This window comes from Lissotriton helveticus, chromosome 1_2 (genome assembly GCF_964261635.1).
Source record: "Lissotriton helveticus chromosome 1_2, aLisHel1.1, whole genome shotgun sequence".
Taxonomy (NCBI): domain Eukaryota; kingdom Metazoa; phylum Chordata; class Amphibia; order Caudata; family Salamandridae; genus Lissotriton; species Lissotriton helveticus.
This window is the reverse complement of record NC_136058.1, coordinates 441369889-441383734: the sequence shown is the minus strand read 5'-3', so window position 1 is coordinate 441383734 and position 13846 is coordinate 441369889. Positions and strand designations below refer to the sequence as shown.

Below are 13846 nucleotides of genomic sequence, written 5' to 3'. Positions count from 1 at the left end.
CAGCCTTTATGGGGTGCACAGGCAGCCTTGGCAGCCTTGTATGGGGGGCACAGGCAGCCTTGTATGGGGTGGACAGGCAGCCTTTATGGGGTGCACAGGCAGCCTTGTGTGAGGTGCACAGTCAGCCTTGTATGGGGGGCACAGGCAGCCTTGTATGGGGTGGACAGGCAGCCTTTATGGGGTGCACAGGCAGCCTTGGCAGCCTTGTGTGAGGTGCACAGGCAGCCTTGTATGGGGCGCACAGGTAGCCTTGTATGGGGTGGACAGGCAGCCTTTATGGGGTGCACAGGCAGCCTTGGCAGCCTTGTGTGAGGTGCACAGGCAGCCTTGTATGGGTTGCACAGGCAGCCTTTATGGGGTGCACAGGCAGCCTTGTATGGGGTGCACAGGCAGCCTTGTATGGGGTGCACAGGCAGCCTTTATGGGGTGCACAGGCAGCCTTGTATGAGGTGCACAGGCAGCCTTTATGGGGTGCACAGGCAGCCTTGTATGGGGTGCACAGGCAGCCTTTTTGGGGTGCACAGGCAGCCATGTATGGGGTGCACAGGCAGACTTGGCAGCCTTGTATGGGGTGCACAGGCAGCCTTGGCAGCCTTTATGGGGTGCACAGGCAGCCTTGTTATGGGGTGCACATGGAGCCTTGTATGGGGTGCACAGGCAGCCTTGTATGGGGTGCACATGCAGCCTTGTATGGGGTGCACAGGCAGCCTTTATGGGGTGCACATGCAGCCTTGTTTGGGGTGCACAGGCAGTGCCATGTCCGATGCCCCCTGGCCAATCAGAGCCCGTGTGTGAAGCTTATTTGTGAGACTGGGTGAAGTTTATTAGGGTGCAGCACCTGCACGAGGACGTGTGGGGGGCGGGGAGGGGGGGGGGCTGTGAGTAACACTCCGTTTGCTCCTCTTGTATTTTGTTTGCTCACAATTGTCCCTTTTGCCTCCTGTAACTCGTCCTCTGCTGTTGTAACGTGTTCTCTTGTCTTCTTCTGCTCGTGTCTCTTTGCTGTTCCTGTTGTTAAGCCTCCGACGCCTTCGGGTAAAGTCCGCGCGAGATTAAAACGCATCAGATAATATAAATCAATCAATAAGTGTGAGTGCACGAGCAGCACAGGAGGGGAGGCTGTGCAGGGCGGGGTGTGGCCCCCGCTCTATGATTGGCCCTTTCAGAGACCGGCCCCTCAGCCCTCCCTGGATCCTCCGGAGTGAGCAGAGAACGCACACTCACACTCACTCCAGCCTGCCCGTCCAGGCGCACTGCACTCTAGCGCCTTGAAGCTGCTGCCGCCGGCCGTCCTACACCCAGGGGTAGCAAAGAGGGTGCCCCCTGGAGAGGGGGGCTGACCGTCCAGCAGAGGGCGCAGAGCACCGACCTGCACCCAGGGGTGGCACAGAGGGTGCCCCCTGGAGACGGGGACCGACCGTCCAGCAGAGGGCGCAGAGCACGGGTGAGTGAGTGACTGAGGACTTCAGCTCCTGTGCAGCGCTCTCCGTCGAGCGCTTGGTCTCTAAGCGCTAGTCTTTGGGAGTCAGGTTGCACTGGCCTGAGGGGTCTATGGCGCAGCCCCGCTGGGGGTCGGTTTTGCTGATACTCTGATCCCATTAACCTGGGCGGAGGCTGCAGCAGCCTTGGGGGGTGTTTAGGGCTCAGTGTGACCGACTCCAGTGCCTGGTGGGGGCACAGTCATGAGCACGAGGACAACCGGGCAATCTGAGCAGGCACAGCCAGGGGGGGGGGGGGGGGGGGGGCTCCTCTGAGCAGGCACAGCAAGGGAGGCTCCTCTGAGCAGGCACTGCGGGGGGAGGGGGGGCTCCTCTGAGCAGGCACAGCCAGGGGGGGCTCCTCTAAGCAGGCACAGCAAGGGGGGCGCTCCTCTGAGCAGGCACTGCAAGGGTCTCCTCTGAGCAGGCAGAGCCAGGAGGGGCTCCTCTGAGCAGGCACTGCAAGGGGGGGGCTCCTCTGAGCAGGCACTGCAAGGGGGGCTCCTCTGAGCAGGCACTGTAAGCGGGGCTCCTCTGAGCAGGCACTGCAAGAGGGGCTCCTCTGAGCAGGCACTGCAAGGAGGGGCTCCTCTGAGCAGGCACTGCAAGGGTCTCCTCTGAGCAGGCACAGCCAGGAGGGGCTCCTCTGAGCAGGCACTGCAAGGGGGGGCTCCTCTGAGCAGGCACTGCAAGGGGGGCTCCTCTGAGCAGGCACTGTAAGCGGGGCTCCTCTGAGCAGGCACAGCCAGGGGGGGCTCCTCTAAGCAGGCACAGCAAGGGGGGCGCTCCTCTGAGCAGGCACTGCAAGGGTCTCCTCTGAGCAGGCACAGCCAGGAGGGGCTCCTCTGAGCAGGCGCTGCAAGGGGGGGCTCCTCTGAGCAGGCACTGCAAGGGGGGCTCCTCTGAGCAGGCACTGTAAGCGGGGCTCCTCTGAGCAGGCACTGCAAGAGGGGCTCCTCTGAGCAGGCACAGCCAGGGGTGCGCTCCTCTGAGCAGGCACTGCAAGGGTCTCCTCTGAGCAGGCACAGCCAGGAGGGGCTCCTCTGAGCAGGCACTGCAAGGGGGGCTCCTCTGAGCAGGCACTGCAAGGGGGGAGCAGGGACTGCAAGGGTGCTCCTCTGAGCAGGCACTGTAAGCGGGGCTCCTCTGAGCAGACAATACAAGGGGAGCTCCTCTGAGCAGGCACTGCAAGGGGGGCTCCTCCAGGGGGGCTCCTCTGAGCAGGCACTGCAAGGGGGGGCTCCTCTGAGCAGGCACTGCAAGGGGGGCTCCTCTGAGCAGGCACAGCCGGGGGAGGGGCTCCTCTGAGCAGGCACTGCTGGGGGGGGCTCCTCTGAGCAGGCACTGCAGGGGGGGCTCCTCTGAGCAGCCACTATAAGGGGGGGCTCCTCTGAGCAGGCACTGCAAGGGGCGGCTCCTCTGAGCAGGCACTGCAAGGGGCGGCTCCTCTGAGCAGGCACTGCAAGGGGGGCTCCTCTGAGCAGGCACAGCAAGGGGGGGGCTCCTCTGAGCAGGCACAGCAAGGGGGCTCCTCTGAGCAGGCACTGCAAGGGGGGCTCCTCTGAGCAGGCACAGCAAGGGCGGGGCTCCTCTGAGCAGGCACAGCAAGGGGGGGGCTCCTCTGAGCAGGCACTGCAAGGGGGGAGCAGGGACTGCAAGGGGGGCTCCTCTGAGCAGGCACTGCAAGGGGGGCTCCTCTGAGCAGGCACAGCAAGGGGGGGCTCCTCTGAGCAGGAACTGCAAGGGGGGCTCCTCTGAGCAGGCACTGCAAGGGGGGAGCAGGGACGGCAAGGGGGGCTCCTCTGAGCAGGCACTGCAAGGGGGCTCCTCTGAGCAGGCACTGCCGGGGGAGGGGCTCCTCTGAGCAGCCACTACAAGGGGGGGCTCCTCTGAGCAGGCACTGCAAGGGGGGCTCCTTCAGGGGGGCTCCTCTGAGCAGGCACTGCAAGGGGGGGCTCCTCTGAGCAGGCACTGCAAGGGGGGGCTCCTCTGAGCAGGCACTGCAAGGGGGGCTCCTCTGAGCAGGCACAGCCGGGGGAGGGGCTCCTCTGAGCAGGCACTGCTGGGGGGGCTCCTCTGAGCAGGCACTGCAAGGGGGGGCGCCTCTGAACAGGCTCTGCAAGGGGGGCTCCTCTGAGGAGGCACTGCTGTGGGGGCTTCTCTGGCTGTGCCCACCCTCAAGCAGGCAAGCAGTGTCCACCCTCCAGGGCCTGTGAGGCTGGTTGATGCCTGTAGGGAACCAGTGTCCATCCTTAAGGGCCTGTGAGGCTGGTTGATGCATGTATGAATGAATGAATTAAATATACACTTATATAGCGCAAAACTGCCGCCCTACGGGTATCCTGGCGCTTGGATTGTCGAATAGACACCACAAAGCAGAATCAGTTGTCAGTGAGAGGATCTAAAGATCACCCTTTGGAAATAGCGTGGTTTTCAGGCTCTTCCTAAAGCATGTCAGGGAACTGGCCTGTCTAAGGTCCAGAGGTAACTCATTCCATACACGTGAGGCCGTCACACCACAGGCTCTGCCCCCATCCGCGACCTCTTAAATCCGGCAGTTGTTATCAGATTTACATTCGAAGAGCGGAGCTGCCTCCCAGGGTTATACCAGGTAAACATCTCCTGCAGGGGGACAGGACCCTGACCAAGTACTGCCCTGTATATAATGCAGAGAGATTTAAAAGTGTCTTTTGGAGGTAGCGGAAGAACCTTCCGTAGCATGCGTAGCAGGGTGAAGCAAACACTGGCCGTTTATTTGGCTTGTGAGTCCATTTGAAGATTTTCATCCACCACTTTAGCCGGAATCGGGGGTTCATCCTCGGGGGATGAGTTTAAACTCCACCGATCGATGACAAGACATTCTAGTGGCAGGACAGTACACCACCTCTGTTTTCCCCCCTTTAAACTGTAGAGAATTTTTCCTACGCCAACCAGCAGTCTGGCGCGTACACTCCTGGAAGGTGTCCATAGATACTGCTTGTTTCCCCTCCAGGGAAAAAACCCCTGTACCTTTCAGTCTCTCCGCTAACACGGTATGGCTCACTGTATCGAATGTAGCTGACATGTCTAGTAACACTAGGAGAGAGGAATTCCCATTGTCAGCACCCATTCGTAGATTGTTCATTACGGTTGCCAAAGCAGTCTCGGTACCGTGTTCCGGGCAGAAGCCATATTGGTCCCTGTCCAGCAGGAGATTGTCTTCAAGGTAGCACAATAGACTTTTACTAACTACCTTCTCTAACATTTTAACAGGATATGGCAGTAGAGAGATTGGCCTAAAATTTGCTGGATTAGAAGGGAACAGGGATGTTTTTTTAAGCAAAGGAGTTACTACTGCCTGCTTCTATACCTCTGGTACCTCCCCCTCCAGCGACTGACAACGGATCTTCCATAGCCAGGGAAAGGTTTCTTGACCAAACATTTTACAGATTTTATTTGGAAGAGGATCTAACGGGGAGCCAGAGGATATACTTTGAGCCAGCTGGTTAAAAGAATCCTCTGTGGGGGCATGAAAGATATTCAAAGAGGTTTCTATCTGAGATTCTGCATCTAACGTCCAGGCTAAATCATCCGGACCATCAGGATGTAGTTCTCCAACAATTTTTGTTATTTTTTCCTCGAAGAAAATGGCAATCTCATCGAAGAGTTTCTGCGATGCGACCACCTCATTGCTCGTGCAAGCAGGACTAGATAAATCCCTAAAAATATTAAAAAGCACTTTTGTGCTATTTGGAGCTTGCAGAACCGATTTAGCATAAAAGTCTGCTTTGGCCCTGACAATAGATTCCTTGTACTGGGCCTGTACCGATTTCAAGGCTTTCTTATCTGATTCTAGGTAGGCCCTCCTCCATTTCCTCTCGGCCTTTTTGCATGTACCCGTAGCTGTTTTAATTCATCATTATACCAGGAAGCAGAGATTTTTTCCTGTTTTTGATACGTTTTACTGGAGCTATTAAATCCAGGGTTCCTGCAATATAATTACAGTACGTCTGATAATTTTCACCTACAGGGGCCGAGGGAGTAAAGAGATTCTGATCCTGAAAGATCGGCAGTGCTCTATTTTTCACCAGCTTGACCCATTCTCTTCCTTTTCGATAGGTCGATGACTGGTTATTATTATCTTCTGAACTGGGTGTCATGATACGGAAATTAATTAAAGAATGGTCGGTCCAGCTTTGAGGCAGCCCATCAACCACCTCAGGCTCGGCCTGGTTCGCAAACAGGAGATCTAAGACATGTCCTCCTAGATGAGTCGGTGGTAGGACCATTTGATGTAAATTAACGTTCTCACAAGTGTACCTTAAGTCTCTCAAATGGTTATCTAGGCTGCCGTTATCCCATAAGTTAAAATCCCCTGGTACGATCGTTCTCGAATGGGTGAGGCTCAGGTCAGCGATGGAGTTGAACAGATCTTGAAACTGGGTGTCTGCACCCGGGGGTCTGTAACAGACCACTCCTGTGAGTAGCCTACCTTTAGCCTCTTGAAATGAGAAGCCCAACCGTTCAATCCCAGTAACATCGTCTACTTGTAAAGGTGAGAAGTTCAATTTTTCCTTGAAAATCACCCCAACCCCTCCTCCTCTCCCAACAGTCCTTGGTTTGTGAAACTTTTTATATCCATCCGGGCAAGCAAAGCTCATTTGTACCAACGACTCAGTACGAGTCCACGGTTCTGTTAAAAAGAGGACGTCCATATCCATGTTTTCTAACACGTCGGACACCTCCTGATAATGTTTCACCAGGGATCTGCAATTAAGCATCCCACAACCGGTGTCAATCTTAAAAGGCCTGTGAGGCTGGTTGATGCCTGTAGGTAAGCAGTGTCAATCCTTAAGGGCCTGTGAGGCTGGTTGATGCCTGTAGACAACCGGTGTCAATCTTAAAGGGCCTGTGAGGCTGGTTGATGCCTGTAGACAACCAGTGTCAATCCTTAAGGGCCTGTGAGGCTGGTTGATGCCTGTAGACAACCGGTGTCAATCCTAAAGGGCCTGTGAGGCTGGTTGATACCTGTAGACATCCAGTGTCAATCCTTAAGGGCCTGTGAGGCTGGTTGATGCCTGTAGACAACCGGTGTCAATCTTAAAGGGCCTTTGAGGCTGGTTGATGCCTGTAGGCAACAGGTGTCAATCCTTCAACAAAAGAGAGCCAGGAAGGAGAAAGCTTGTGCCCTGGACTGAAGACAGTGGTGAAACTGTGAGGGCAAATACAGTGCAGGGTGAAGAGAGGCAGCACCTGTGCTTGAATTAATTCGAGTGTAAACACATTATTTCTACCTGCTCCTAGTCAAAACGTATCACTTATAAAATGTAATGATGCATCCCAATGTTATCCAATAGGAAAGATGGGCCTTCAAGTAGTGAAAACGAATGTAGGGTTTTTTCACTACCAAGACATGTAATATTTAAAAACACATGTCCTACCTTTTACATACAGTGCACCCTGTCCTGTGGGTTGTTTAGGGCCTACCCTAGAGGCGACATATGTTTTTGAAAAGACGGTATGGGTCTAACAAAATGTTCATTTTACCAGGTCGAAATGGAAGTTTTAGGCTGCAGTTCCCAGCTGCAGTGGCAGGCCTAAGACATGTTTTAAAAGGCTACTTTAGTGCTTGGCATAATGGATGCTGCATGCCCACTTATAGCATTTAATTTACAGTCCCTGGGTATGTATAGTACCACATTACTGGAGACTAACAAGTAAATTAAATGTGGCAGTTGAATGCATGCCAACTTCATTGTTTAAAAGAGTAGCCCAAGCACGTTTGCTTTGGTTAGCAGTGGCACAGTGAACATAGTCCTAAAAGCCATCTAAAACTGGTTAAAAAACACAGGAGCAGTGAAAGCAAAAAGTTTGGTGGTGACCTTGCAGAGAGGGACAAGTCCAGCTGGTCTGAAGTCTTTTATCTTAGACTTCTTGTTGTTGATTCCTGATAGGTGAAAGAAACTTCTAAATCATTTAAGAGTATAATCATATTTTTATCTTTTGACCTGAGTCCCTGGTTTATCTTTTAAGTGATATTATTTAGCTTTTTTATTTCTTAACTTTGCTGTAGGTGGCCAGGAGTTTCCCTTCTCCATTTCCACCAATATTTCATCACAAAGTAATGCTGCGGAGGGTGTTGTCTTCAACATATGTACATTTCTTGTTAATGTACACATTTTCTAGGTTTTGTTTTACTTCTCTTTCGTAGGGCTACAGAGCCTTTGGTAGTCTCTAGATTTGTTTTGGTGGCTTGCGCTATATTTTCTCTACCAAGACATGCTTTGTGGGCACAGCACAATCGTCTTTTTTTAAATTGTCTGTGTCATTAATATTAGAGAATTCATTAAGGAATTTTCTGAAAAGATTTACTTTATCTGGATTATTCAGCAATTATTTGTAAAACTGTCAACTGGAGTTGTATACAGGGACAGAAGTGTTGTGAAATACCAGTGATATTGGAGTATGACCTGATAAAATTATTGACCCAAAGTTGACATCAGTGGGGATGTTGAGTAAGTGTTTTGATGTTGGGAGTAATATATCCTGATGTGTGAATTATGAACATTGGAGAGAGAGGTGTTTCTTGCTTTGTCACATTGGCAGTGTGCCATACAGCAAGGTTTATACTTTGAGTCAACTTTAAAAAAAGCACTGTTTGTGATAACATTTGCCACCATGTTGGGGAGTTGCAGTCTACCTGTGCCCCAGATTGCAGTGACTCAGCAGAGTCCGGAAGTGGTAGGGAGGCAGACTTCATCTGTTTCTTTCCCTTGCTCTGTGCTAAGACCTGTATGTGAAGCAGTCCACCCCAGCTCCCATTTTGTGTTAGCAAGTGAGTGAAACCAGCCATCCCCCCAAGCAATTGGGATATTTCTACATCAGAGAGAGTTCAGAGGGTGCTCTAAGACAACAGTAATCCTCTGTTTAAGCTGTGTTTATTAGGGACTGTGCACTTCGTTTTTGGCCAGGAAAAGGGAGTACAATTTTATACAAACAGTATTGTTAGAGGACAAGTTTGTTAGGCCCTTACCTGCAGAAGTCCAAAGTTTGGATTGAGCCTGTTTGTCTCCTAGGAGATTTCTGAATATTTGGACCAGCTTCCAACTCCCTGGCCAGCAAACCTTGTCTGAGGTCGCTGCGACCTTATATAGTCTGCTATTGGTTGGTACATGTGTGCACTGATTGGTGATTGTATCTGGTGTTGCTATTGGATTAGGGTTAGTGTCTTCATTGGTTGGGTATTTGAGGGTTCTGTTTGGGTTCTGGGTTTGTGACTCAATCAATGTATTGTTGGTACTAGGGCTATGGCTAGGGTGAGGATTTCTATTGGAAGTAGGGACTAGGGCTTCAAGTGTGATTGGTTGTTGGGACTAGGGTGGGACTAGGGTTGGGGCTAGGGCTTTAATTGGAAGTAGCGATTAGGGCTTCTGGTGTGATTGGTTGCTGGGCTAGGTATGGGACTAAGAGTAGAGTTAGGCTTTTTATAGGAAGTAGGGACAAGGGCTTCCTGTGCCATTGCTTGCTTGGGCTTGGGTTGAGACTATTGGTATGGCTAGGGCCTCTATTGGACGTAGAGATCAGGATTTTTGAACTTATTGGGTGCTTGGACTAGGGCTACGATTGGCTGTAAGGTCCTGGTCTCCTATTGGTTTTAGATTTTAGGGCTAGTGTTGTGATTGGATAGTGTTAGGGGTAGGGTTCCCTTTGACTCAAGGGGGTCAGCTGATTAATTGGGTGATAAAAGGTAAAGCTTAGGGTATATCAGCCTGGGCGTCGAGGCTAAAGGCAGAGAGGACAAGGGCAATTGCTTGTTTGAGCCTGGTCAAGAATGTTTGAGCCCACTAGTCGAGCCTAGGGCCAGAAATGCTGGCCATTTTTCCATTCAGTAATACCCAGCCTACACCATTCACATTCACAAACAGAGCAACACACTCACCACACCAAATATACACCACACACTTACTACAAACCAACACTATGCACAAATCCATGTCTCAGCACTCACTACAAATCCACACAAACCACACCTATACACACTTCTATCCCAGCTACCACACATTTCCACTATCTTCTACAAACAATACACAACTCTATCCTAAATCACCAACCAATCCACTCATCACTAACACAACCCCATTCCACACCATACTTAACTACATCCCATTCAGACATGCACTCCTTGCTCTAATTACTCCTAACAGACCACTTTTCATCCCTAAAAAACATATAATCAGCCATCCATCATTTATCTAACCAACACCCTCCTCTTCCTTCTACCATATTAACACAAACACACAACACATACACTGCACAGCACCACACTTTTAAACTCTTGCAACAAACCAGTCTAAGACAAACACTCTTACCTTTACTTCATTCCCTCCTACACACAACATACACTCTACTCATAAACACATGATCACCCCCTCTACCTTACAATCTCCTCTCACAAACAATACTCTACAAACAAATCCATTGCATGAAGCAAATACACCAGAAACTCTTTTCACTACTCCTCAAAAACAAAACCTATCACGCACACCAACACAGCAAGATCTTCCAAGCACAACACCTCATAATACTTACCATCACAAAATACAAGCTTACACCCACCTTTCAAACCACACAAAGGAACACACACCAATGCCAAGCTTTCTCTCTTTCACCACATCTAGCTCAGTGTGTGGTGCTGTGTTCAGTTTGTGGCTGTGTGTAGTGCACGAGTGTGTGTGGCTGTGCTCAGTGTGGTTGTGTGTAGTGCATGAGTGTGTGTGGATGTGCTTAGTGTGGTTGTGTGTAGTGCACGAGTGTGTGTGTGGCTGTGCTCAGTGTGTGGTAGTGTGTAGTGCACGAGTGTGTGTGGCTGTGTTCAGTGTGTGGTTGTGTGTAGTGCATGAGTGTGTGTGGCTGTGCTCAGTGTGTGGTTGTGTGTAGTGCATGAGTGTGTGTGGCTGTGATTAGTGTGTGGTTGTGTGTAGTGCATGGGTGTGTGTGGCAGTGCTCAGTGTGTGGTTGTGTGTAGTGCACAAGTGTGTGGTGGCTGTGCTCAGTGTGCGGTTGTGTGTAGTGCATGAGTGTGTGTGGCTGTGGTTGTGTGTAGTGCACGAGTGTGTGTGGCGGTGCTCAGTGTGTGGTTGTGTGTAGTGCATGAGTGTGTGTGGCTGTGCTCAGTGTGTGGTTGTGTGTAGTGCATGAGTGTGTGTGGCTGTGATTAGTGTGTGGTTGTGTGTAGTGCATGGGTGTGTGTGGCAGTGCTCAGTGTGTGGTTGTGTGTAGTGCACGAGTGTGTGGTGGCTGTGCTCAGTGTGCGGTTGTGTGTAGTGCATGAGTGTGTGTGGCTGTGCTCAGTGTGGTTGTGTGTAGTGCACGAGTGTGTGTGGCTGTGTTCAGTGTGTGGTTGTGTGTAGTGCATGAGTGTGTGTGGCTGTGCTCAGTATGTGGTTGTGTGTAGTGCATGAGTGTGTGTGGCTGTGAATAGTGTGTGGTTGTGTGTAGTGCATGGGTGTGTGTGGCAGTGCTCAGTGTGTGGTTGTGTGTAGTGCACGAGTGTGTGGTGGCTGTGCTCAGTGTGTGGTTGTGTGTAGTGCATGAGTGTGTGTGGCTGTGCTCCGTGTTGTTGTGTGTAGTGCACGAGTGTGTGTGGCTGTGCTCAGTGTGTGGTTGTGTTTAATGCAGTCTAGAGAGGATATGCTGGGGAGGAACATGGGGGTTATACCACACTCACTCCCCCGCTCTCTGATTGGCCGTTTCAGGGTCCGCACCTGTTCGGGCCCCTCAACGGCTGAAAGCAGAGGCCCCCCCAGCCCTCGTGGGTGAGCAGAGCCCCCCCCTCTGCTTCACTCCAGCCTCACCACCGTGGTGTCCAGGCGCTCTGCACTCTAGCGCCTTGAAGCAGCTTCTATTTGCTGACATAGAGAGAGGATACCCCTGGGAGAGGGGGCCATGACCGTCCGGCACTGGTGAGGGAGTAGCCACCCCTCCCCCCCACCTCCACTGCACCCCCCGCCCCGCCCCGCCCCACCTCCTTGACTCCGACCTCCACCGCTGTGTGTGTCTCTAGGGCGCCAACGTGTCTCACTGATGGACTTCATTCGGCTGGTGACTGCTGCTATGGGTCGGTGGGAGTTTGCATTAATCTTCCTGTGTGAGGTGAATGTGCCACAGTACAGAGGGTCACACCAGGTGTCTGCTCTGACTCGCCTCACCATCTCCTGTGTGAGGTGAATGTGTCATGGTACAGAGGGTCACACCAGGTGTCTGCACTGACTCGCCTCACCATCTCCTGTGTGAGGTGAATGTGCCACGGTACAAAGGGTCACACCAGGTGTCTGCACTGACTCGCCTCACTATCTCCTGTGTGAGGTGAATGTGCCATGGTACAGAGGGTCACACCAGGTGTCTGCACTGACTCGCCTCACCATCCCCTGTGTGAAGTGAATATGTCATGGTACAGAGGGTCACACCAGGTGTCTGCACTGACACGCCTCACCATCTCCTGTGTGAGGTGAATGTGTCACGATACAGAGGGTAACACCAGGTGTCTGCACTGACTCGTCTCACCATCTCCTGTGTGAGGTGAATGTGTCACGATACAGAGGGTCACATCAGGTATCTGCACTGACTCGCCTCGTCATCTCCTTTGTGAGGTGAATGTGTCACGATACAGAGGGTCACACCAGGTGTCTGCACTGACTCGCCTCACCATCTCCTGTGTGAGGTGAATGTGTCACTGTACAGAGGGTCACACTGGGTGTCTGCACTGACTCGCCTCACCATCTCCTGTGTGAGGTGAATGTGTCACGGTACAGAGGGTCCTACCAGGTGTCTGCACTGACTCGCCTCACCATCTCCTGTGTGAGGTGAATGTATCACGGTACAGAGGGTCACACCAGGTGTCTGCACTGACTCGCCTCACCATCTCCTGTGTGAGGTGAATGTGTCACGGTACAGAGGGTCACACTGGGTGTCTGCACTGACTCGCCTCACCATCTCCTGTGTGAGGTGAATGTGTCATGGTACAGAGGATCACACCAGGTGTCTGAGCTGACTCGCCTCACCATCCCCTGTGTGAAGTGAATGTGTCACGGTACAGAGGGTCACACCAGGTGTCTGAGCTGACTTGCCTTACCATCTCCTGTCTGTGGTGAATGTGTCATGGTACAGAGGGTCACACCAGGTATCTTCACTGACTCGCCTCACCATCTCCTGTGTGAGGTGAATGTGTCACGGTACAGAGGGTCACACCAGGTGTCTGAGCTGACTTGCCTTACCATCTCCTGTGTGAGGTGAATGTGTCACGGTACAGAGGGTCACACCAGGTATCTTCACTGACTCGCTTTACCATCTCCTGTGTGAGGTGAATGTGTCACGGTACAGAGGGTCACACCAGGTGTCTTCACTGACTCGCCTCACCATCTCCTGTGTGAGGTGAATGTATCACGGTACAGAGGGTCACACCAGGTATCTGCACTGACACGCCGCACCATCTCCTGTGTGAGGTGAATGTGTCACGATACAGAGGGTCACACCAGGTGTCTGCACTGACTCGCCTCACCATCTCCTGTGTGAGGTGAATGTGTCACGGACTCACGGTACAGAGGATCACACCAGGTGTCTGAGCTGACTCGCCTCACCATCTCCTGTGTGAGGTGAATGTGTCACGATACAGAGGGTCACACCTGGTGTCTGCAATGACTCGCCTCACCATCTCCTGTGTGAGGTGCATGTGTCACGATACAGAGGGTCACACCAGGTGTCTGCACTGACTCGCCTCACCATCTTAAAAACTGTATATATTTTAAAAAGGAGCTTTTTTAGTAGCCCCCACCTGGAGCGAGACTCACATCGCCCCAGGGCCCCCTCTCGTGTCCGGCAGCGCCACTGTTGCCAGGCGCCAGGCACTATTCGAGAATCTTCAGGCGCCATCTTGGCCTGGGGAAGGATCGCGGGACAGATCTCCGCCCCTCTGCCCTCCTTCCACCCGTCTGGATGGATATAAACAAGCAACCTTCCCGTCCGCGCAGCGGGCGCGCCGGCGGCGCGCCAAAGGCAAGCCCGTCTGCGCCCGTCCGCGCCGGAACCGGGCCCAGGGCCATGATCCCTGGCCTTTTTCCACTACCTCCACGAGGGACGTACACTTCCAGCCAACTCAGGAACTGCCGTCCCCCACGAGACCCTCTATGTTCCATATTTGATCAACTTCACCTTGAGGGAAATGCCCGCCAATGTTGCCCGAATTGTGGCGCCATAATATCTAATGGCCATGACCTCCCTCGCAGGAAGCCAATCAAAACTCCCTGTACCTGCTCTATGGCCCTTATCAATGTTCGCTCATTAGGTAAGCATCGTCATGAAATAGCAGAGCTTATGGAAGATAAACAACTAGA

At 52.4% G+C, this 13846-nt stretch overlaps 1 protein-coding gene across 2 annotated transcripts in view; it reads left to right on the top strand.

Annotated features, from left to right (window-relative positions):
• Positions 1-1182: 1182 nt before the first annotated feature.
• LOC144807684 (uncharacterized) overlaps positions 1183-13846 on the top strand; it is a 78409-nt gene continuing 65745 nt past the window's right edge. Inside the window, exon 1 of one of the 2 annotated variants that reach the window (XM_078673323.1) lies at positions 1183-1444. The gene's annotated coding sequence lies outside the window, so the exon portion shown is untranslated. Of the gene's footprint in view, positions 1515-13846 lie in introns of both variants that reach the window. The other variant, XM_078673324.1, reaches the window with a different exon arrangement.